Raw genomic sequence first — 25156 nt, forward strand, 5'->3', positions numbered from 1 at the left:
TCATGAAACTGCAGCCCAACTGTCAGGTAGGGATGCAATCTCATCTGAAGGCTCAAGCCAAGTAGGGAAGGATCTACCTTGAAGCTCATTCACATGGTTGTCAGCAATATCTATTTCCTCAAGAGCAGTTAGATTGAAGGCATCAATTCCTTGCTGGCTGTTAGCCAAAGACCACCCTCAGTTCCTTGCTACATGGTTCCTCTTTACAGGGCAGCTCCCACTGTAGCATCTGACTTCCCTCAAAGAGAGGGAGACCAAGATAGAAACCACACTATTATGTCACTTACTCTCCAAAGTGGGCTTTCCTTGAGGCTTGGATGGTAAAGAATGAGCCTGCAATGTGGGAGACCCGGGTTTGATCCCTGGGTTGGGAAGGGAACGGCTACGCACTCCAGTGTTCTGGCCTGGAGAATTCCAGGGACTGCATAGTCTACAGGGTCACAAAGAGCTGGACATCACACCAGCTTTGCCATATTCTATGTGCTATAAATGAGTGTAGGCCCAGCCTACATTCAAGGACAAGGCATTACATAAGGGTTTAAAAACCAGGAATCAGGGACCATTGGGGGCGACTCTTAAAGGCAGCCTACCTACTTCCACTGTTGAATTTTTGTGCCCCTAAAGGGCACACACATGAAATTTATAAAATAAATAAAATCTATATGAAATGAAATCTATTTCATCGAAATGAAATCTATAAAATAATTCTTATTTCCCAACATTTCTATTTTAAAGCTAAATGAACACATTTAGGAAAAGTCATTCAACAAGTATTTATGGAATGGCTAATGTGCCTAACACGACCAGATATGAAAGATGCAAGGAAAGACTGAAGGCAGAAGGAGAAGGGGATGACAGAGAATGAGGTGGTTGGATGCCATCACCGACTCAATGGACATGAGTTTAAGCATGATCCAGGAGTTGGTGATGGACAGGGAAGCCTGGTGTGCTACAGTCCATGGGGTCTCAGAGTCAGACATGACTGAGTGAGTCAACTGAACTGAATATGACCGACACTGTTATAGAACAAAAGAAATCACTAAACCTGTGTTGTAAAAACTCACCAAGACCACTCCCTCCCCACTGCCACCACCCACCCCAGGCAGAAACACGGGAGAATAAAGATTAAGACAACCATTGTTCTTTTTGAATTAAAACCACCTCAGCATTTACTGTTATAGACTATTTTAAGAATGTCTTCTGAAGCTAGAGCAGTGACAAGCAAAACTTGCCCACAGATATAAAATACATTCTCTAACATCAGCTTTAATAACAAGAACAGTGCTATTTCCACCTCCATATGCCTTCCTCTTCTATCTTATAGCTCAACTGATCAGAATTTTGGAGAGGAAGAAGGGTATTATTTACTGATTCCATTCATAATTCAATATACATTAAGTAGGGGCCATCAACAGTAAATAGTACAAACCAGACAACTTGTCGTTGATGCTAAGAAAGCATTTTAGCTTCTCCAGAATTTTAAGTGTCTCAAGGAGAAGAAAATGAGAAGGGTGAACGAAAAACATTCCTTTTTTTTTTTGTAAAGAAAGGTGTATATGTTTATTTTTGGCGGTGCTGCACAGCATGCAGGTTCTTAATTCCCCAATCAGGGATCAAACCTGTACCCCCTGCAGTGGAAGCAAGGAGTCTTAACCACTGGGCCAGGAACATATTCTTAATTGAAAGAAATTTTACCAAAAAGAAACTGAGAAATAATCTATACAGGAAAATAATATGAAAAAGAATGGATCTATGTATCTGTATAACTGAGTCACTTCGCTGTACACCTTAAACTAACACATTGTAAATCAACGATACTCCAATATAAAATAATAATGTTTTGAAAAGAAAGTGAGGAAATACAGAATTACCTGAATTTACCTTGAGTTGGCAAGACTCCTCCCCTCGCCCCATCCCCAATCAAAATAGGAACTCATGAGCTGGCTTAGGTTCAACTATAGAGAAATAACATTCCATTTTGCACACCTAAGATTTTGAAAAAGACCCCTTAAACAAGCAAATAAATAAAATCTGCAATAAGTGCCAAGAAGAAAAGAGGGGGAATGATAGAGGGTAAGTGATGAAGAATTGCTTAGTTGAGAAAGTGCTCTCTAGAGAGGTGATATTTTAGCTGAGACATCATACAGGAGAAGATTCCAGGCTGCAAAAAGTAGGACAAGGAGTTCTCCAGGTAGAGAATGAAACCAAGCAGGGCCCTGTGGGGCTCCTGGGCATGAAAGCCTTTCTATCCCTCGTTTCTTGTAGGCAAGACTCCAGCTTCCATGACCTTCCCTGAGTTCCAAAGGACAGATCTGAACAGTTGCTAATCAAGGGAGAAGCAGCCAAGAAACCACTTGAGGCAAGAGTAAAGGGACCAGAGGAGCGCATCAAGATCGGGAGACCAACCACCTGAGACCCTGCATACAACCTAATCTTGTCAGCAATCCCACTCTTGAACCATTGCTATCAAATTCCTCATTAAGTCCTCCCAGGTTGGAAAGCATAGTTTTTCAGAGCAGGAGCCTGCTGTGTCCCCCTTTTCCTGGCAAAGCAATAAAGCTATTCTTTTTGACTCACCCCAAACTCTTGTCTCCAAGACATGATTCGGCACCACTGCACAGAAGCCAAGGTTTCAGCAGCGAGAGGACTGCGTGTTTCCTGATAAGAGGAGGACACTGGCATACCACAGGAATCAAAAGAAGGCCAGCTCTGGATGAAGCAGAGAATGGAATAAAATGAGCCCACACCAGCTACTGTGAGGGAAATGGACAGGGCAGGAAGGGCAGATCGGTTCTGAGGCTGCTGGAGGAATTTGGGTAAGAGATGATGGTGGCTCAATCTGGAGTATTGTTAATGGAAATAGAAGTTAGAGGCCAGAAATACTTAGGACATAAAAACAACAAGTGAGATTGGATAGGAGGGTGAGAAAGAGGTGGAGAGAGAAAATGAGAAAATGAGAGACAGACTGAAGAACTTCCCATTTGCCTCATGGAATATTCTGCAAAACCCAGTTCTCACTTGTGTTTATCCTGTCAGCCACAGGTGAAATCTTCCATTCACTGGGAAGTCAGACAGGAAACAAACTAAAATGCCTCCAGAAAGAGGGCTGAGAAATTAAGAGTATACACAAAATCCAGAAAGTGTGTTTATGGACCACATATTCTAACCATTTTATCAGATGAGAAAAGCATGACTCTGAGAAGTTAAGGAGCAGGACCAAGTTAACTATCAGTTAAGGGAAGAACCAAGGCTAGAATCCAGTTCTTCTGATTGGTCCAAATACAAATGAAGCAATATGATAAATGGGCACAATGATTACATGTACTTAATAGCCATGTATTCATAATTTCCTATCTTCCATCCTCCAATCCTTGGAGGCAGCGGTATGGCATTTGAATGCAAATTGCAAGGGGATGGGGACAGGTAAAATTTTGCATCATTTTTTTAAGAGAGCCTGCTAAACATGCATAAGCTATGGGACACTAAACTGTAGTGATCTTGTCGCAGGAAGGCGGACCCCTTCCAGGGCCGGAAACTGGGCTCTTGTCTAACACTCGGAAATGAATTGTCTGAGGAGACACATGTGCTGACAAAGCAAGAGATTTTATTGGGAAAGGGCACCCAGGTGGAGAGCAGTAGGGTAAGGGGACCCAGGAGAACTGCTCTGCCTGGTGGCTCGAAGTCTTGGGTTTTATGGTGATCGGATTAGTTTCCGGGTGGTCTTTGGCCATTCTAATTTAGAGTCTTTCCTGGTGGTGCACGCACTGCTCAGCCAAGATGGATGCTAGCGAGAGGGATTCCGGAAAGTGGGCAGACACACGGTGTCTCCTTTCGACCTTTCCTGAACTCTTCCGGTTGGTGGTGGCTTATTAATTCCGTATTCCTTATCAGGATCTCCTGTCATAAAACAACTCATGCAAATGGTTACTATGGTGCCTGGCCAGGGTGAGGGGTTTCAGTGTGCTTCCCCTAACAGTCTAAATGTTACTGAAGAAAACGAGGGAAGCGTGGAATGGGGGGAAGGACAGAGGGAGAGAGGGAGGAAAGAGAAAGTAAAAAATTTTAACCTCAAATTATATTGTAGAAAATGAACAAATTTGGACCCTATATGAACACTGATGTAAAGCCTCCTTTGCTGTACTAGGTTATAAATGATATGAAGTTTGTGTGAAAACTTTTAATATTTCAATTTCCTAAGTCTAAGAATCTAATTTTATAATCTTTTTTTACATTTTTCTAGTCTTCTAATTCTAGTTCTTTCCCAATATGAAGAAAAGAATAGATTATCAGTTCAGAAATAGGCAACAAATGGAAAGAAAGATGATAAATGCAAGATATTATGATTTTAGCTCTGGTATTCCCTCCCCAAATGACATTTCAGTGATACAGGCTTCTCATCTCACTCCCCAGTTCACTGAAATTTACTTTTAACTCTCCTTTACAAACCCATTCTGATACAAATTCAGAGAAAAATCTATGTAAAATAATTCAAATTGTTATTCATCTCAGTCACATGTTTGACTAAATTCAAGTTCTCAGAAAAAGACAACTTTGAAGTCTTTCATGCAGACTTACCATCTCCAAGCTTTAATAAAAAACATGCTTATGTCAACGGATCCAATTTTTCATGAAAAACAAATAGCTTTCATACACATTTACACCCACCAACAGAGAAAACAATCTAGCCTAAAGCTACCCACTTTTCCTAAAATTATGGATACCCTATGCAAGTTGAAAATGTCCGTTTGAAAGCTTTAAAAAGCCAGAATTAATTTTTTTTTTTTAAAGATAGCCACCAAACCTCTTTTCTCTTAAAAGGAAAGTTAATTCTCTAGGTCTGAGCACACAGCAAATTTGAAGTTTGAAAAGATCAGTTGCTTCTCTTTTATATTTCATGCTCTCATACTCAAAATGGCTGGCTCAATTTAGATAACACTTTCTTCCAAACACCCCTCATTGTAAAGCACAATGTGACTGTTCAGAAAGTTATGAGTCACGGAAAAAAGGAGGTTATAAAACCTTTCTCCTCTAAACTAAATAAAATCATTTACTGCCAACCACAGGAGATAAAAGTCAAATCAGTCTTTCTGCAAGTCAGTGAATCAGTTCTATAACCTCCCACAAGATTCTTCTCAAGTAATTTGCAAAAGAATTAGCACAGCCTTTGCCAAAGAAGTTGAAAAAACATCCCACTGTGTTTCTGTAATTCACTGATGAATTTATGAGCATTGATAATTTTCTTGTCAAGAGAAAGACCCAACTTCACTCTTTTCCAATTCAGTTTTGTATGTAAGTGATATCGTGCAGTTTAAATAATAAACCTTAATCAAGTAATGAAACAAGGCAACCCCTGGCATTTTATTATATCATAAACAATTCAATCCCACCACATACCCATACTATTTCAGGACCAATCCACAGCCAAGGGATTCATGGCTCTCCAATCATGTCTGACTGGGCAGAAAAGAGAAAGGGACAGGATGAAAGGTCCAAGCCTACTTGCCTATCTCCAGTGTGTTCGTTTTATGCCAAAAAAGCAAAAGGGTTTTAAAAATATTTTCATGTTAGAAATCTCCTTACAGGGATCCAAAATAAAGAGTCCGTGATTCTTCTTAATATAAAGACATAAATACTACTGCTAGTTAGTGCTAGGTGAGTGCCTCTTTCACATACACATTTATTATTTACTTGGCTGGTTTTCCACTCAAGGGCTAGCACCCCTTAATCCTACCCCAACCCTTACCTGCAGCGCCATTTCACCCTACCCCAATCTCCCAGTCCGCCGCTGGGACCCAAAGCGGTGCTCACTGATCTGACTTGTAACATGACTCTACGAAAGTAGTCCACCAGGTGGCCAATCACGGACCGCCCTCTAGTGACGCCTCCACAGTGGTTCCTTGGAAGAAAACAACTCACAGTATGTGGCAGAGGCATGTAACCCAGGCCCTTGCCAACTGCCACAGCACTAATTCACCTGTGGGCTCTCCCATCAGTTCCACCTGTTACACACGCGGATAAAGGAACTCACCTGAAAGACGATGCCAGACGTTGACAAATCAAATTCCAGGAAATGGAGGTCCAGGTCTGGATTCCTCCCTCTGAATAGAAAAATAGAACTAGTCAATTTGTGTGTATGCGCATGCACATATGTGTGTAGGAGAAGGTTGTTAGATGTTAGGAATGGACAAGAAAAATGCTGGGGAAGACTAGTGGGCCAATTAACACAGCCCCCTGCTGCTGCTGCTAAGTCACTTCAGTCATGTCCGACTCTGTGTGACCCCACAGACAGCAGCCCACCAGGCTCCCCTGTCCCTGGGATTCTCCAGGCAAGAACACTGGAGTGGGTTGCCATTTCCTTCTCCAGTGCATAAAAGTAAAAAGTGAAAGCAAAGTTGCTCAGTCGTGTCCGACTCTGTGCGACCCCATGGACTGCAGCCCACCAGGCTCCTCTGTCCATGGGATTTTCCAGGCAAGAGTACTGGAGTGGGTTGCCATTGCCTTCTCCAACAACACAGCCCCTTAGACCTACTTTAAGAAATATCTTAGATCTAAATGGTACTTTTTAACATCTCCATAAGCCCATGTGTTTCTTTATAAAAAGCCTCATTGCACCTAAAACTACTGAGATGAGTCATAATTTAGTACAAATTGAAAACAGAATTCTGTACCCAAGTTCTGTGCTTCTTCAGGCAGTCTGTACTAACTGTGAGTAGATTTTTATCCCCAATATTCACAGATGTGGGAGAGAGCTGGGAGAAATCTTATAACCCTAAAGACTCTTAAAACCTCTAAGCCAAAGTAAACAGGCCAAATGTGCTAATCATCGGGCAAATGGAGACGGCTAAGACCTCCACTCAAAGCTTTAGGAAGATATTCTAAAGTTCACATTAGCGCAAATAGGATTTTCAGGATATGAATTTCACTAAAGCGCGAACTGAATCATGTCGGTATAACACACACATATTTCTGCCAGCTGGGATCCTGGATGTTGAGATGTGCCCATCTCTCCATGGACCTGAAACCACCAATCTGTCTCACCTGGGTTGCTGCACGGCCGTCAGATGGAGACACTGTGTGGTCACTACCCTAGCAAACAGACCTAAAGCACCTACGTCTAGGGAAACGGCTACAGCTCCCATTTCCAATCTCCGGAGCCACCCAGTCCCTCTTCAATGGGGTATCAATAGAGAGGCTAAACGGATTGTTGACTTAATTGTGCTGTGCGAGCTGAATAATTGTGTGCTTTCCAGAAAGGCTTTGTAACCAATGAGATAGCGCTGGATCTGCCAAAACCTTTACCTTGAAGCCAACATCCTTTCTTTCTAATACAGTCTCTCTCCTATCACAAATAACGGCAACCGTGGTATTACTGCCAGAGGAGGCAAAACCATGGCAGAAACATCAAAAATCATGTCTTTCAAAATGGAAAAATCTCCATTAAGCTGCTGCTGAGAACTGCTATCTCTGAATATGCCAGTGTGAAACCTTTAGTCACAAACCGGGATTTAGTGGATTACACACTGAAGCAGCCAACAAATGGCAATCTGAATCTACCTTTAGGGCAAGCAAAATTGGTCCATTAAATACAATAACCATATTTTAAGAGGATAAGAGAAACGTGATGAAAACAAGAGGGAATGTTGGGAGCTGTTTTTAAAATACCAAATATTGTGCAAAAAGGCTAAAAAGATGGAAAATAGAATATTATGTACCAAAGTCTCTAGGACGATAAAAATCAATTAATACTAGGTTAGAAAACAGTGAAATAAGGTATGTTGAGTGAAAAAAAAAAATCTAAGGACAGCAACAACCAAATTTTTAGCCAAAGAAAACCCTATATTACTTAATAAGTCAAGAGAATAAGACCAAGACAGATGTCTTTTTAATTCTTTCCCTGAAACTTGTTTCAAGCATTAAAAAGCACAGCGGAAGTTCTCAAAACACTTGCTTCTGGTAGAGAAATTGCTTGTAACACATCACACTTGTTTTTTGGTTTTCATTAAGTTACTTTTAAACAGATAAGGCTCCAAAAACATGGTTCAAAATTGAGAAGTCTCCCTCCTACCCAGGTCTCCAGCCATCCATCCCTTTTCTCAGAGACAATCACTGTTTCTTGTTTCCTTCCAGACCAGAAATCTAAATATTTTTATATTTTATTTTATAATAATTTTCCTTTGATATGTTTTTGCCTATTTATTACCTTGTTTTTACTTCTTGCAACAGTTTTTCATTAATAATAATCAAAGTCTTTTCTTCTTCATAGGCCAATGTTCATATAGTTTGAGATTCTCCAATTGGCTGTTTCTTCTCAGCTTTCATAATCCCCCCATGATACAGTCTAACTGACATGTCTCACTAACAGGATTAGGACTTTAGAAAAACAGTATGCATCAGGATCTGACAAGAATGCAAAGATGCTATTTTTATGCAGGTACCCTTCAAAAATACCCAAGAGATTTAAAACAAATGGGAATACAACATGGAACAGCCACCAAACCAAAGTTCTAAGTGGGTTTGAGCCTCGACAGGACAGTCATATCCTGATTCAAGTGCCAGCTGGCTTGGATTTTGAAACATCGACCTCATCTGATTTTTCAGGTTTAGATTGGTCCAGAGCAATACAGTTCTACTTTTACAAAATTTGCTTTACACCAGTTTGCTTTTACAGAAGACCTACATTAGTACCTGTTTGGGCTAACGAAAACAAGTTCGAAGAGGATTTTCACTTTTATGAAAAAGACAAAAAGAGAAACTAGCATTCAGTGTTTGTGCCGTAGGTAGCTGTTACCAAGGCAGCTTGAACCCTGACCAGGGAGAGCGGCACCGCCAAGCTCCTTCCCAGGAAATAGGCTGGGTGTCTCAGCACCAAGCTGCAGTAGCTTTGAACTGTGTCTGTGCTTTATCTGTGTATTTTGTGCATCCAATAGCAACATGTATCCTAAGTTAATTGCTTCTTCACTTTCACTTAAGCCGCTTAGGCTCACGAAAGTTTTCTTAGGAACGCTTTCTTTCTTAAACCTGTATTGGCCTGAGTGTTTGGGAGCAGGGAAGAGAGGGTGGGTGCTGGGAGGGAAGATAAGCAGGGTGCCCCCAACAGGCAGAGAGGCCTTCCAAAGAGAATGGAAGTTAACACGCACATTTCAAATACTTCGGGTCAATTTTTTTCCCTCCCCAAATTCATCTGAAGCTATGGATAGTTAGGGAGGAAAAAAAAAACCTAGGTTCTAGCTCTGGTCTCGTTTTGTGTACCCTTGGCTTAATCACCTTCGATTCACTCTCCTCATTTATAAAATGAGGACCTTGGCCGTGAGGAGTTCTAAAGCCCTTTTTACTTTTAATCCTTTCAATCTAAGATTCAGTTTCTCTCCATATATTGACTTATATGCCAGTTATAAGGGCTTATTTTTTTTTTATTTCCCACAAATTTATTTACCATGAAATAACAACCTTGGTATAAATATTTTAAAATCCTCATCAAGGAAAAGAAGTGACTATAGTGCACAGCTGTCATTTTGAAGATGTCCATCATCCATTCCCCCTCCTTGGCAGCACCTGGATTGCTTTAGGGAGAGGTATCTGTGTACACCTGAGGGGAGATAAGCCCGAGTGTTTGTCTCCCCACTATAAAAGCTTAAGAAGAAACTGGAAATTTCCTTCTGCCAGTCTCCTCTCATAAATCAGTACATCCATAGGATGGATGTGTGACCATCAAATTTTCTCCTGCAGGACTCTTGATTCTTTAGCAGAACAACACAAGAACAAGAGAAACAGCTGGAGTTCATTCACTCCAGAAGTGAGACCTAGGCAAGACTGTGGAGTAACTCCTGCTACAAGGCTTTCTATCCTTTCATTCTGAAGTTTTCCCTTAAATCCTACAAACAACACAGTACCCTCCAAATAAATTCTCTTTTCTATTTAAGATAGTGGTTTGCTGCATACTGATCTACTTCAAAACTTAATGGCTTAAAATAATAACCATTTATTTGCTCACAGTTCTACAGATTGGCAGTTTGGGTAGGGCTCAGCTGGGATGGTGTGTCTCTGCTCCACGTGGTACCAACTGGGTTCATTTCAACATCTGCAGTCAGTGGAAAGATCTGCTGGGGGCTGACCCTGGATTGCCTCACTGACTCACTTATTTGGAAGCTGGCTGAAGCCATCAGCTGGAACACATCAGTTCTCCACGTGGCACCTCACCCTCCAGTAGGCCATACTGGAGGAATGCTCAGAGAGAACAAAAGCAGAGCGGCAACTTCCCTCACATCACATTCTATTGATCAGATAGTTTAAAACCAGCCCAGATTTAAGGGGTGGCAAAAGAGACTTCATCTGTTAATGGAAGGAGTAAACAAAGAAACCTTACCGGGTAAAGGGGATACAGGGAGACATGATTCATTGGGGACCATTACTGTATGAATTTACCATGGTAGAGTTCATTTCTGTTGCTTGCAACCTAAGAATGATAACTAATCCATCAATCTGTGTAATGGGACATAGAACACATTAGATTTGAAAGGCCTCAACATTGAAGACATTTTCCCTGTTTCTATCTCACATAGTAATGAGATTATTTGGAAATAATGTGGTATCATGGTAACGGGACTGTAAGAAGAATGAATTTAAAGTGAAATTATCATGTTTCAAGTCTTGCCAGCTATTTAGTTACATAATTTTAAACCTACATAATCTCTGTGACTTCATTTACATATATGAATGAATGGATGAATGGGTGGATGAAATGGAGTGATAAGATTTGCCGGAATTGCAAATATTATGGTAGATATGAAATAGAGTAACTATGTGAACTACAGGAAATCTTCACTTTGTACTGTAGTACAGGACCATAAAATGATCACACAAGTTGATACTGTGCAAAACTGTCTTAATGGAAAACATTATAATTGTTCCATGACCTCTAAACATTTTTGTCAAAACATTACAACCTCTTTCACTATTGGTTATAAATGTATCAGGAAATGAAAAAAAAAGAACAAAACTGTTTTTGCTTAGTATGCTATCATTTAAACTAGTAAAAACACTAAAAATAAAGTATCTTATTTATTTGTAAAAAAAAAAATGATCAAGATTAGCTTGGGTAGTGTTTGCCTTCTTGTCATCATATAACTGATAATGTGGAATGAGGATCTTTTCTATGCCTTGGCAAATTGTCACACTGCTTTTTAAGTTAGCCTCTGCTTCCAACATTTTATCCCTTATATTTTCAGGGTCATGAAATGTCTCCAAGAGTTTCTTTTATGTGAATTTTTTTGCTGATGTCACTGCCTCTAAGACATTTTTATCCTTGCATACAACCTCTTTCCTTATTTATGTCAGTAAATTTGCCTTCACTAAGTTCCTCTGGATGCATGTCCTTCAAAAGGCAGTAGTATCAACATTCCCACAATCAACTCTTTTTTCTACATTCCATTTATGTTTGATTCAAACTTCACTTGCAGCATTATTACTTTTGTTTCTTTGTTGAACTTTCACTTTTGCTGGACTATTCTTTCTTTTAACTATTCATATTTGTAAAATGTCACATGAGTTTATCGCTGGGAAACAAAGAGGCAACACAAATACACACTTTGCTGTCCGTTTGTGAGCTGTAACAGGTGCGCAGTATCAATCACTGCAAGAAGTGACAAGATTGGTCACTGATTGTAAATGTGCATCTGCCACTTATGTAGTGACTTGTGGACCAAAGAGTTAGTGGCAATGTTTGTACTTTACACAACTTCTCAGTGAATATATTTGGTAACTGAAATTTGAACCATGTTGCTAGGAGACTGATGTTATTTAAATTGTGGTAACTGAAATGTGTGCATATAGAATTATGCAAAGTAAACCATTTTAAAGATGACATTGAGTTTAATTATTGCCACAGTTGTTATTAAAGAGAGAAAGAGCAGACCTCAGCTTTACTGTATTAAAGAAGGAGTTCAATTTAATTCAATCACTATTAGGCCCCAACAATTTTCATCTTTGCCGTTGCAAGGTGCGAAGATTAGTACTAAGTGCAAGCAAACAAGCGGGGAGGAGGAAGGACTGGAAAAGAAAAACCAAAAACCTGCATTTTAACCTTTCCACAAAGGCCTAGAGGAAAATAGAACACACCAAACCCAAAAGTCAAACAAAAGTGAGGAAAGAGATTGTCCAAGTTAAGTAGCTCTTTCTACTGCTCTTTACTTCCATGGCCAGAAGGAAAATATTTCAAAAACTTTCCAGGAACAGGGCTGGTAATCTCCCAATATTCATCTGCCTTTCTTTCTTAGCAGCAGAATGCCAACTTTTGGCTGGTTATGCTGCTGCCCAGGATATTTCCCTTGCAGCTAGTTGCGTCCACATGACTTACTACTGTCCAGTGAAATATGAGTGAAAGGATTGAGGGGTTGGGGGCAACTCCTTAAAAGGAGCTTATCCTATTAGGAGAAGCAACCTTTTGTCCTTCCTACTGAATAGAATGTGGGCAAGACATTAGAAAGTCATCTGGGACTAGGAGGCAATGTTGCGAATGGAAGTCAGGCATTGGGATGGTGGAGCATAAATAAAGACCACAGCCTGAATCCTTTGTGGCTTTATGCAAACACCATGCCAGCTCTGGGCTCCTCTCTCCACACTACTTTATGTGTATTTAACCCATTCTTTCACATGTGAACACAGTTCCTAACTGATAAAACAAATACTCTTCTCTAGCCAATGGGCTGTATCAGTGACCCAAATAACAATGACTGACTCTTGCATCACTCTACACAATGAAGGTCCCAAATGAGGCACAAAGGGGAACAAAAGCTTATGGTTGTTTGTAAAATCCTAAAACAGATTCTGATAATCAAAACTCAATCACAGACGTGACTTAGAAACTGTACAGAAAAAAAAGAAAAAGGATGAGAGGGAAGGAAAGAAGTACTAGCTCACAGCTAGCTTGCTGTGAATCAGAGAGTATGGGTGGGAAACAGAAGCCCCAAAATATAATTCAGTATAAGGCTGCCCTCATGTAAAGGTCTAAAGGAAAACAAAGGCGGTCCTAGCTCAGTGCTGGTCTCCTGTTAAAAGAGACATTTAACAAACAGAAGTAAACTGAGGTTATACAACAACCAAGGTGATCTGGACTTCCCATTTTGTGAGGGATGGGAGAAGGAACTGGGGTTATGTATCTGGGAGCAAAGGAAACAAAGGTGTGACTGGTGTTTCAAATAGGTGAAGTGATGCCTGTGGAAGAGGACTTTGCTTTAATCTGCACAGTTTCAAGCACTGGAACTAATGAGTAAAATAAAACATATTTCAACTCAATAAAAGGAAAAAACATACTGAAAATTAGAATTTTCCAAAACTGTAATGCACTTCTTTATAAGGTAGGGAGTTATCTGACATGGCAGTGGATCTTTTTAAAAGTAAGGACCATAATGGAATTCAGGACTTTTTCTGAAACTCAGGATAGAAAACGAAAACTCCGTTGTATCTTCAAATCCTTGAAAAAATGAAGTGATTTTGATTCTAAGACAACTGTCAATGAAGAATAAGGAGGTTGCATTGGATGGGAAATTGACCCAGGTGGCTCTTCCATTCTTCTTGCGCTATTAATCCTGTATTTTCCTGCTACATGTAAAGTAGTTAATATGCAATGATCCAGGTGTTGAACAAATGCTTCCTGAGGAAAATTATGATGATTGTAGTGGCCAGAACTCTTCCACCTGTAAGTGGAGGAAACCAGCTTAGACTAGTTTGAGGCTAAAAATAAGAAATTCAATGGCAGGGGTAAATCTCATTTCAAACTCAAACAATGTGGTCAGAATCTTTCTCCACTTCTTGGATCAATTCTCTCCAAGCTGGCTTCAGGCAGACTCTTACCATGGAGAAGCCTAGACCACCTCAGTCAGCTTCATACGTCATTCCCTAGCCTAGAAATTTCAATGGACAGAGGACTCTTTTTTACTCAAAAGTCTTATAGCTGACTTGGACTAACCTGACTTCAAACACAGCTTGTTGTTTATCCAATTACTGTGGACTTGGATTGACCAGCTTGGTTCACATGAACTGAGGTCAGGGCACAAATGGTTTCCACAAGGGAAAGAAGCTTCTGATGTACAGATGCTGTGAAGATAGAAATAATAAATGTCCACTACAATGACACAACGAATGCAGTAGATTTTTTTAATGGCAACTTCTGGGCCTTCTATGAATCTCAAAATAGGAAATAGAAACACCATGGTACCGTTTTGCTTGTGTTGCTGCTGTTGTTATTGCTGCTCACACCGTGCAACATGCTGAATCCTGGTTTCCCAACCAAGGCTTGAATCCACAAACCTGCAGTGGAAGTGCAGAGTCTCAGCTGCTGAACCACCAGGGAAGTCCCTAAGTACATGAGAATATGAAGTGAATTTGATTCAAGGCCTTAATCTAAAATTCTAATACTTGGGCAAATAATAATTTTAACATGACTGTCTTTTCTTTTTTTGCTTCACATGCCTCTGTTCACAGCTTTATCAGACAAAATAATAGCAAATGAAGAGCAAAGCCTAAAATGTTTATTGAAGTGGATGAAGGCATGGCATATAAAGAAAAATTATTCATTAATAGTTAAAAAAATCTTTATATTTAATGTTTAGGTGACATATTTCTACTTCAAGAGAAGTAAACATTATAGTCATGAATAACAAACAGAAACACAAACTCCATTTATTTGTAAAATAAACTCATTTTCTTTTCATATGCATGCAAAAAATGACCGAATACCATATGTTCCATTTGCCATGATTCTAAGACAGCAAAGCTACACAATTTCTAGATCATTAACTCATCCTATTTTTCCCTGTCTTACAGCTCTGCTAGGTAAGCGTTCATTCATTCACTTTCATAACGCTACTTTTTATACGTTTGGTATTTCATTTGCTCAATTACTCCATGCAAAACTACAGCAGCCAAAAGTGCAGGTATGGAGAAGAAAAGGACCCCACACACACACATTTTCCCTAAAAGAACAAGAACTCAGGACTACACTCCCAATGGTTTCGAACAAAAGGGGGTTTTGTCTTTTGCTAGTTTCAAGTTTGAAAAAGGCATCCATACCCCCTCATTTTATATCACTGGAGCCAGGCTGAATGCCACAGTATTCAGGATAGCACAACGGTACAGCATAGCAGCATGTCAGCTCTGTAAGTAGTGGGTGGGAAGACAGGGAAGAGGAAAGAGTCCCTGCAGTCACATGGAAATCGTGGAAGGGTCCCTAGAAGGGAAGAGGAGCAATCATAGGGCTCTAGGTGATCTGCATAAAATCAGAGATGTAGAAATAAATCCCAAAATTAGACCTGAAAAATATAATTCAGAGTCATGGGAATGATACAAGAGAGAGATTCTGAAGTTAAAGCAGCCATGTATCATAAAAACCTGAGTTTTCCATTTTCCATTTTTATTGCACTGCTTAGCTATCCACAGAGATTTCTTCTAGCCAGCTTAATCTTTTCAAAATGGTTTCATGAGATTGAGAACATTTTGAAAAAAAAATGTACTCAACTTTGGGACAAGCTGTATAAGTCACACTAAATAGCATAGTCTATGTGACTTAGAATATAAGTCATCAGTAGATGTTTACCCAAAAAATCAGACAGGAGCTAGGATACAAGCTGAATACATAAACATGTTAACAGGATGAAAGAGCGAAGCAGTAACAAGAGGTATAAGAAAATGCAGCAACTCATGACAGGGGCATGCCTACATAATTATAAATTTACTACTTCTCTTTTGGAGATAAACTCAGGAGTTTATAAAATGAACAAACATAGTAACTACAAAAAGACCATCATGATTTATTGAGCATGAATAAACCCTTTAATAAAAGCATTGGAGGACTTCATCAAATTCTTTCTAGAGGTAGGTATTAAGAGCATCTCCATTTTACAGAAGAAGAAAGTAGATTTCTGAGAATTTTTGTGTAATTTCTTTAAAATCACACAGCTAGCAAACACAGAGCCAAGATTTTAACCCTGCCAGTCTGATTCCCAATTCTGTGCTTTTAACCACACACAAGTGCTTTTTTTCTTAAGCACTTTGCATGAACTCACTCATTCGAGTCTCATAACAATCCCAATAAACTGAAATTATTATTTCCAGTTTTCTAATGAGAAAATCAAGAAGATAGAACCATTGTCCTAGGTGGCAGAGCCAAGATTGGAACTTATGTCTATCTGACTCTAGAGCCCTCTTTCATAGATAATATGTTACAGGCTGCTACTTGCCTATTGAAATCTGTTCTCTTCCTCCTGGTAATGAGTCTGCTTAGCCAAAAACTACAATTCTATACTTTCTTTATAGTTCAGTTCAGTTCAGTCGCTCAGTCGTGTCCGACTCTTTGTGACCCCATGAATCGCAGCATGCCAGGCCTCCCTGTCCATCACCAACTCCCGGAGCTCACTCAGATTCATGTCCATCGAGTCCGTGATGCCATCCAGCCATCTCATCCTGGGTCGTCCCCTTCTCCTCCTGCCCCCAATCTCTCCCAGCATCAGAGTCTTTTCCAATGAGTCAACTCTTCACATGAGGTGTACAAAGTACTGGAGTTTCAGCTTTAGCATCATTCCTTCCAAAGAAATCCCAGGGTTGATCTCCTTCAGAATGGACTGGTTGGATCTCCTTGCAGTCCAAGGGACTCTCAAGAGTCTTCTCCAACACCACAGTTCAAAAGCATCCATTCTTTGGCACTCAGCCTTCTTCACAGTCCAACCCTCACATCCATACATGACCACTGGAAAAACCATAGCCTTGACTAGACGGACCTTAGTCGGCAAAGTAATGTCTCTGCTTTTGAATATACTATCTAGGTTGGTCATAACTTTTCTTCCAAGGAGTAAGTGTCTTTTAATTTCATGGCTGCAGTCACCATCTGCAGTGATTTGGGAGCCCAGAAAAATAAAGTCTGACACTGTTTCTACTGTTTCCCCATCTATTTCCCATGAAGTGATGGGACCAGATGCCATGATCTTTGTTTTCTGAATGTTGAGCTTTAAGCCAACTTTTTCACTCTCCTCTTTCACTTTCATCAACAGGCTTTTTAGCTCCTCTTCACTTTCTGCCATAAGGGTGGTGTCATCTGCATATCTGAGGTTATTGATATTTCTCCCAGCAGTCTTGATTCGGGCTTGTGCTTCTTCCAGCCCAGCGTTTCTCATGATGTACTCTGCATAGAAGTTAAATAAGCAGGGTGACAATATACAGCCTTGACGTACTCCTTTTCCTATTTGGAACCAGTCTGTTGTTCCATGTCCAGTTCTAACTGTTGCTTCCTGACCTGCATACAAATTTCTCAAGAGGCAGGTTAGGTGGTCTGGTATTCCCATCTCTTTCAGAATGTTCCACAGTTTATTGTGATCCACACAGTCAAAGGCTTTGGCATAGTCAAGAAAGCAGAAATAGATGTTTTTCTGGAACTCTCTTGCTTTTTCCATGATCCAGCGGATGTTGGCAATTTGATCTCTGGTTCCTCTTCCTTTCCTAAAACCAGCTTGAACATCAGGGAGTTCACGGTTCACGTATTGCTGAAGCCTGGCTTGGAGAATTTTAAGCATTACGTTACTAGCATGTGAGATGAGTGCAATTGTGTGGTAGTTTGAGCATTCTTTTGCATTGCCTTTCTTTGGGATTGGAATGAAAACTGACCTTTTCCAGTCCTGTGGCCTCTGCTGAGTTTTCCAAATTTGCTGGCATATTGAGTGCAGCACTTTCACAGCATCATCTTTCAGGATTTGAAACAGCTCAACTGGAATTCCATCACCTCCACTAGCTTTGTTCGTAGTGATGCTTTCTAAGGCCCACTTGACTTCACAGTCCAAGATGTCTGGCTCTAGATTAGTGATCATATCATCATGATTATCTGGGTCGTGAAAATCTTTTTTGTACAGTTCTTCTGTGTATTCTTGCCACCTCTTCTTAATATCTTCTACTTCTGTTAGGTCCATACCATTTCTGTCCTTTATCGAGCCCATCTTTGCATGAAATGTTCCCTTGGTATCTCTAATTTTCTTGAAGAGATCTCTAGTCTTTCCCATTCTGTTGTTTTCCTCTATTTCTTTGCATTGATCGCTGAGGAAGGCTTTCTTATCTCTTCTTGCTGTTCTTTGGAACTCTGCATTCAGATGCTTATATCTTTCCTTTTCTCCTTTGCTTTTTGCCTCTCTTCTTTTCACAGCTATTTGTAAGGCCTCCCCAGAGGCCTTGATCCCTGTCTCCTGTACAATGTCACGAACCTCATTCCATAGTTCATCAGGCACTCTATCTAACAGATCTAAACCCTTAAATCTATTTCTCACTTCCACTGTATAATCATAAGGGATTTGATTTAGGTCATACCTGAATGGTCTAGTGGTTTTCCCTACTTTCTTCAATTTAAGTCTGAATTTGGCAATAAGGAGCTCATGATCTGAGCCACAGACAGCTCCCGGTCTTGTTTTTGTTGACTGTATAGAGCTTCTCCATCTTTGGCTGCAAAGAATATACTCAATCTGATTTCGGTGTTGACCATCTGGTGATGTCCATGTATAGAGTCTTCTCTTGTGTTGTTGGAAGAGGGTGTTTGCTATGACCAGTGCATTTTCTTGGCAAAACTCTATTAGTCTTTGCCATGCTTCATTCCGCATTCCAAGGCCAAATTTGCCTGTTACTCCAGGTGTTTCTTGACTTCCTACTTTTGCATTCCAGTCCCCAATAATGAAAAGGACAAATTTTTTGGGTGTTAGTTCTAAAAGATCTTGTAGGTCTTCATAAAACCGTTCAACTTCAGTTTCTTCAGCGTTACTGGTTGGGGCATAGGCTTGGATAACTGTGATATTGAATGGTTTGCCTTGGAGACAAACAAATATCATTCTGTCGTTTTTGAGATTGCATCCAAGTACTGCATTTTGGACTCTTTTGTTGACCATGATGGCTACTTCATTTCTTCTGAGGGATTCCTGCCCGCAGTAGTAGATGTAATGGTCATCTGAGTTAAATTCACCCATTCCAGTCCATTTTAGTTCGCTGATTCCTAGAATGTCGACGTTCACCCTTGCCAGCTCTTGTTTGACCACTTCCAATTTGCCTTGATTCATGGACCTGACATTCCAGGTTCCTATGCAATTACTCTTTACAGCATCGGATCTTGCTTCTATCACCAGTCACATCCACAGCTGGGTATTGTTTTTGCTTTGGCTCCATCCCTTCACTCTTTCTGGCGTTATTTCTCCACTGATCTCCAGTAGCATATTGGGCACCTAATGACCTGGGGAGTTCCTCTTTTGGTATCCTATCATTTTGCCTTTTCATACTGTTCATGGGGTTCTCAAGGCAAGAATACTGAAGTGGCTTGCCATTCCCTTCTCCAGTGGACCACATTTTGTCAGGCCTCTCCACCATGACCCGCCCATCTTGGGTTGCCCCATAGGCATGGCTTGGTTTCATTGAGTTAGACAAGGCTGTGGTCCTAGTGTGATAAGATTGACTAGTTTTCTGTGAGGATGGTTTCAGTGTGTCTGCCCTCTGATGCCCTCTTGCAACACTTACCATCTTACTTGGGTTTCTCTTTACAGTTAGGTATGGCCATTTGACTAAGTTCTTACCAAAGGAATATGAGTGGAAGCGACATGTGCAACTTCTAAGTCACAAGGAACCCCATGATCCCAGACCTCCTCTTTTTCTTTCTCATGAATTGGACCTCAGAATAGGAGGGGCCAGAATTCTTTAGAATAATCAAGTTAGAATCCATCAGAATATAGAAAAACAAAATTCCTACTACAACAGGTGTACTGAAATGAGCCCGAGTCACAATATGGGACGTACTAAGTCACCATATTGACATCACTTCAATTATCTTAATTTCATCTCTACACTGCCTATTGCCTCTCTTAGAATGTTCTGGGTCATACAGTACAATCTCCTTTGCCATCTCTTTGAAAGATATCAGGAAATATTATAGGGGCCAATCTTCAATTATATACCTATCCCAGGTTATCCAAAGAATCCAATTGGGATCTTTAAACTGAATCTAAGAAAACTTAAGTTTTAATTTTTTAATGTAAAAAAAAAAAAAACCATTCTTGTGGAAAGTAGTTTTTATAGAGTTAAAGATCCACTAAAATGATCCTCAACTTTTGACACTCTTAACACCAAACCACATCTGGATGCTTATTTTAATGAAATGATAAAAAGTATTATATTTGCAAAGATGTTCACTGAAGCATATCTAAAGAAGGGGGGAAAACTATAAACAAAATGTGAAACAGTAGAGAAAAATAGTTAAATAAAATGATGGTTCATCCTGAGGGGAAATACGAGGCCGATATTTAAAAACAATTTCAAAAATCCAAAGCAAAGGCACTGAGAAATAAATTAAAATTTTCCAGTTAATCTTTTAAAGTGATAGCAAAAGATTTCTTTGGATGATCCACATGCAGTGTGGAATCACGCATTCTGAAATGACATCATGGAAAAGCAAACAGACACATCCAAATTGGGTACTTCTGTAGGACAGTTGACCAGGTTTCTTCAACAAGTTAATGGCACTTTTTAAACGGTGAGTCTGCTATAGATTAAAATAATGTTAAGGGATGTAACAACCCACTGCAATGTATAGATCATTATTTGGATCCTCAGGTATATGAATCAAGGTTAAAGAAAGACATTTTTGAAATAATGAAGGAAATTTGAATATGATTAGATTATATGTAATATCAAGGAATTACTGCTAATTTTGTTAGGTATCATAATGGTACTATAGTTGAAATAAAAAACATCCATATTTTCTAGAAATGAATAATAAAGTATGTAGGGGTGAAATGACCTAAGGACTAGAACTTGCTTTAAAATACTTCAGTAACAATAACAGCTATAATGTCAAGACACAAAGCACACAAGTGTATAAGTTCTGCAGTAGCCTGCCTGAGGAGCTCCAATTTTGATCCAACACTTACTAGGTATATGACAAGTTACTTAACTTCCCAATGCCTTGAGTTCCTCTTCTGTTCACTAGTGACACCAACCACATCTCTTGTCTTAGGTTATTGTGAAGATCATGAGATGAGCTCTGTACAGAACTCAGCACAACATGTTAGCTATTATTATCATCATTATAAACCAGTATGCTCTTCACTCATCTAAGACCCCAAATGTCACTCACCAAAAACCCTTAATCCCTTGAAATCTCTCTTCTGTCTTTCTCTCCAGGTTCCTTCTTGTTCTCTCCCTCCCTAGCCTATTTCCTTCTTCAGGACCTAGAACTTATGCTTTGATTGTTAATAATGCATTAACATTTCATTAATTTTTAAAGTGATTTTCTTTTTTAAAACTAAATTAGGAAAACTGTGGAACAAGGTAAAAAACAGGAGAATACAAAATAAACTGGTATAATTACACCAAAGTATAAACATGGAAAAGGATCAAAGGAAAAGTAGAATATATAAATGGAGACATTCTGAATGATTTTCCTAACACCTAATGATTCTTTCCCTAGGTTCAAGCAAGACTTTTTTTTTTAAAAAAGCAAATTCCACAGACCTAAAAGACCCTAAGAATGACTGAATAATACTTGTGTGTGTCTTTCAGTGGAGGATGGCATGCTTGGCTGTTACTGACAAATCTAGAGTATAAATAGGAAGACACAGAATAATAAGAGCTATGACAATACTTCGTATTTCATTGATTCCATGGTATCTTGGGTGTGTGACCTGTGCAGTCACACAGGATCTTATATATAGGAGGGCCCTGTGCGTGCATGTGCTCAGCCATGACTTTTTGTAACCCCATGGACTGAAGTTCACCAGGCTCCTCTGTCCATGGGATTTCCCACGCAAGAATACTGGAGTCGGTTACCATTTCCTTCTCCAGGGAATCTTCCCAACCAAGAGATCGAACCCAAGTCTCCTGCTTGGCAGGCAGATTCTTTATCACTGGGCCACCTGGGGAAGCCCTCAGAAGGGCCCTATACTTGGTTTACTATCCTGCTATAACCATTCTGAAATTCTTAATTTTTAAACAAGGGACCCCACATTTTCATTTTGCACTAGGCCTCACAAATTATGTAACTAGTCCTGACTCCACCTTATGAGATGGACACTATTATAATTCCAATTTAAAGATGAGAAAGTTGAGGGTTAAAAGACAAAGCTAAAGCCACACAGCCATCAAGTGACAGGATGGATACAGAAAGAACTCAAAGTGAAAGATAGAGAATGGGGTAAAGAACGAAAAGAAAGCCAAGTAAGTCAGGGAACAAGAATATTATCATCTATCTGGGGCCCAGTTCCTGACTGATTAGGCAGTCAAAACTCATGGGTTTAGGCTGAGAGTTAAGGCTACCCCAGCAAGGAGTCTGTTCTATAGCCCATGACAGGCTCCATATCACAGACTGTCAGAGTGGAACACGGAAAGGGTGCAGGCATCCATTAGCCCTTCTGGAAACAGGATCTACAGGAAGGAAAGGCCAGAAGTGTTTTCCCTTAAAAACTGGCCACCTTTTTGCAGGCTCTTGTGTTCCTTGAAAAACTATAGCAGTCAAGGATTAAGATGATCCTGTCACTTTGTTAAAATGAAACTTTAAAAAACATATTTCAACACAATGCTTTCTTAGCTTAGGCAGCACAGAAAACTGTCAATCAACCCACTGTCCTCACAATCACTCCAGAAGTCAGGCAGCGCTGCTGGCATCAAGAGCGCTCACGTTCTCCTTCAGACCCACCCTTGGGCTTCCTGTCGCCTGATTTTGGAACAACCTAGGATCGGGAGGGTCATCTTGACAACGTGAACAAAACACAGAGTCACACAAAGTCTTAAGGGTCCTTGCCAAGAGGTTTTGTGGCTATGACTGTTCCTTTAAATGGATCATTAGAGTTACAGCACATTTCTACAGGGGAAAAAAATTTTTTTAGACATCAGGAAACAGGGAGTGCCCAGATTTGTGTTAATAATAAGAAAACAATCCAAAGGCTCCCATCTGTAGTTTCACTTTGGGGGAGGTTAAATGAATTATATTCTACTGTGTCTGTTAAAGCCAGAGGGTGAGGCCACAGCCCTATGTGTGGAGAGGGTTGTAAAGACTCCAAATGGCTCTCAATGGGAATGAGACTGATTTTTCAGTAGGAAGCCAGTCTGTAGGGGCCAAGCCTTAGGCAGGGAAGAAACCCCTGTCCCTCCTTGGGATCCACTTCTCATATCCAGACCGTCCTCCTTTGCTGTGTTTGAGAGGGACACTCTCTGCCCCAGGAGGAAGTCAGGAGCTGAAGCCACAGTGGAGGCCTGGTTTCCAACTATCCTACTTTTCTGGAGCAGCTTTTTAATATACATATTCCATGACCTACTCAAGGGCAACTGAATTGGAACTTTGAGGAATGGTCCCAGATTTTTTTTTTTTTAATTCATCAGTTTTCTATTTCTCAAGTTATTCTTATGCAACCAGCTCATACTGATTCACATACTAGTTTTCAGAACCACTAGTTTTCCTTTTATTTATTTATTTTTTCCTGATGCTCAGTTTATTTCCTTTTGCTATCCTTTCTGGCTTTAGGGACTTGACCACAGAGTTGTGCATCCACTCCGCCTCTTTGCAATACAGCAGTAGAGGTGGACAGCGCCCCCTAAAGAGAGAACGGGTGATTGCAGCAGTAATTACTGAAGTCAGCCCTAAAAGGAAGTGACCAAGACTTCAGGGACCAAGACTCAGCTACTATGAGGCTGAATCCTGCTTCAACCAGAGTAGTTCTGCATTTATCTGTTATATACACCTTGTATATTCATCTGAATGAAAGGTTCCAATTCAGGAGGGAAAAGTTTGAAAAATAATGCCTTTTCTAGAACCATAACATAACCAAAACACATTTCTTCAGTTACATTCTAGACAAACAGAGTTTTGTGGGCTACCCTGAAAATCTAAATATAATTTATAACATGGATCTTGTGGGAAAACATGAATTCAAGATGGCAAAAACACATCTCCCTCCGCACCTTCCCACTTCCCACTTCCCACTGATTGAGCAGCAAGATGGGATCTGTTTTTGCTTCCCAGAATACCTCCAATCCCACACCCAAGACTAAAGGGATGCCTTGCTTGGAATAAAGGAAACTCTCCCTGAAGCCAGAAGGGAATCTCTAGTCCCTCCCTTCTCCCCTTATTCACGACCTTCAGTGGCCACAAGGGCTGGAGATGGTCCAATGGAAAGGGACAGCAGCAGCACACCAGACACGTCGGTGCTCTGGGCTCAGGAAACTCCCCCCAACCAGACCCTTGGCTCTACCACTAAGGGCCCCAATAAACATTTCAGACACAGAGAGGAAGCTACTGCCCCACTGCCATGAGAGTTTTAGAGAACGTGCTCTGAATTGCTTTGAGGAGTTAGCTATGATCGTCACATGCTCCCTGGGGAAGAGCAGCATTTGTGGAGTTATCCCTGGACACAGATTAAAACAGATCCATGTGGCAACCTTGTTCTTAACCTCCTGACTACAGTGTCCCAACCAGGCATGGCCAAAAATACACCACAGTAAGAAGAACTAAGGCATCGCTAACTACTTCATTTACCAGACTTGTATTTCTCTTCTCTTTGAACTCTGTCTAACAAAATTACACTCTCGAGACTGCTAAGTCAGCACTAGGAGCCGAAAGTCCTGTCTATTCCTGGTGTTAACTAAAGAGTTGAATCGATGAAAAAAACATTAATTCACACCTGAAAACAAACCAATCCTAAGCATAAATAACCCACAATACGCCACATGTGTCTTGTGGAGGGAATACATTTATTTAACTCGAATTTCTCAACCAGCCACATCAACAGCTCCCATAGATAATGATCTAGTAATAGGTAATGACCAGTAATTGGTAATGACCAACACATCTGAAGGTTTACCTAGGAGACCTGAAGAAGCCTCAGTTACAAAAGACTGACTTGGGCTCACTAAACTGTGTTTACTGATAGAAGGAAGTTAAGACTCACACATTTCCTCATATACTCAGGAACAAAGTTTGAAACCAAAGAGGCTCAGGGAACAGTCCTCCTAATTATAAAGGACAATGTCTTGAGCATTCCAGTTAATTAAGAGATTGCCTCATGATTGTATTTGTAACACTAATGCAAAAACACTAAACTTTTTACTCATTCATATATTAAATAATTTTGTTGTTGTTTAGAAGGCAACGGCAACCCAC

The 25156-nt window shown here is 40.2% G+C and overlaps 1 protein-coding gene across 1 annotated transcript in view; it reads right to left on the reverse strand.

The window, feature by feature from the left end:
* Window positions 1–25156, reverse strand: part of LOC128059930 (uncharacterized) — a 199941-nt gene that overhangs the window by 131949 nt on the left and 42836 nt on the right. Inside the window, exon 2 of the mRNA XM_052652177.1 lies at window positions 6029–6098. The gene's annotated coding sequence lies outside the window, so the exon portion shown is untranslated. The remainder of the gene's footprint in view (window positions 1–6028; window positions 6099–25156) is intronic.

This window comes from Budorcas taxicolor, chromosome 15, assembly GCF_023091745.1.
Source record: "Budorcas taxicolor isolate Tak-1 chromosome 15, Takin1.1, whole genome shotgun sequence".
Taxonomy (NCBI): domain Eukaryota; kingdom Metazoa; phylum Chordata; class Mammalia; order Artiodactyla; family Bovidae; genus Budorcas; species Budorcas taxicolor.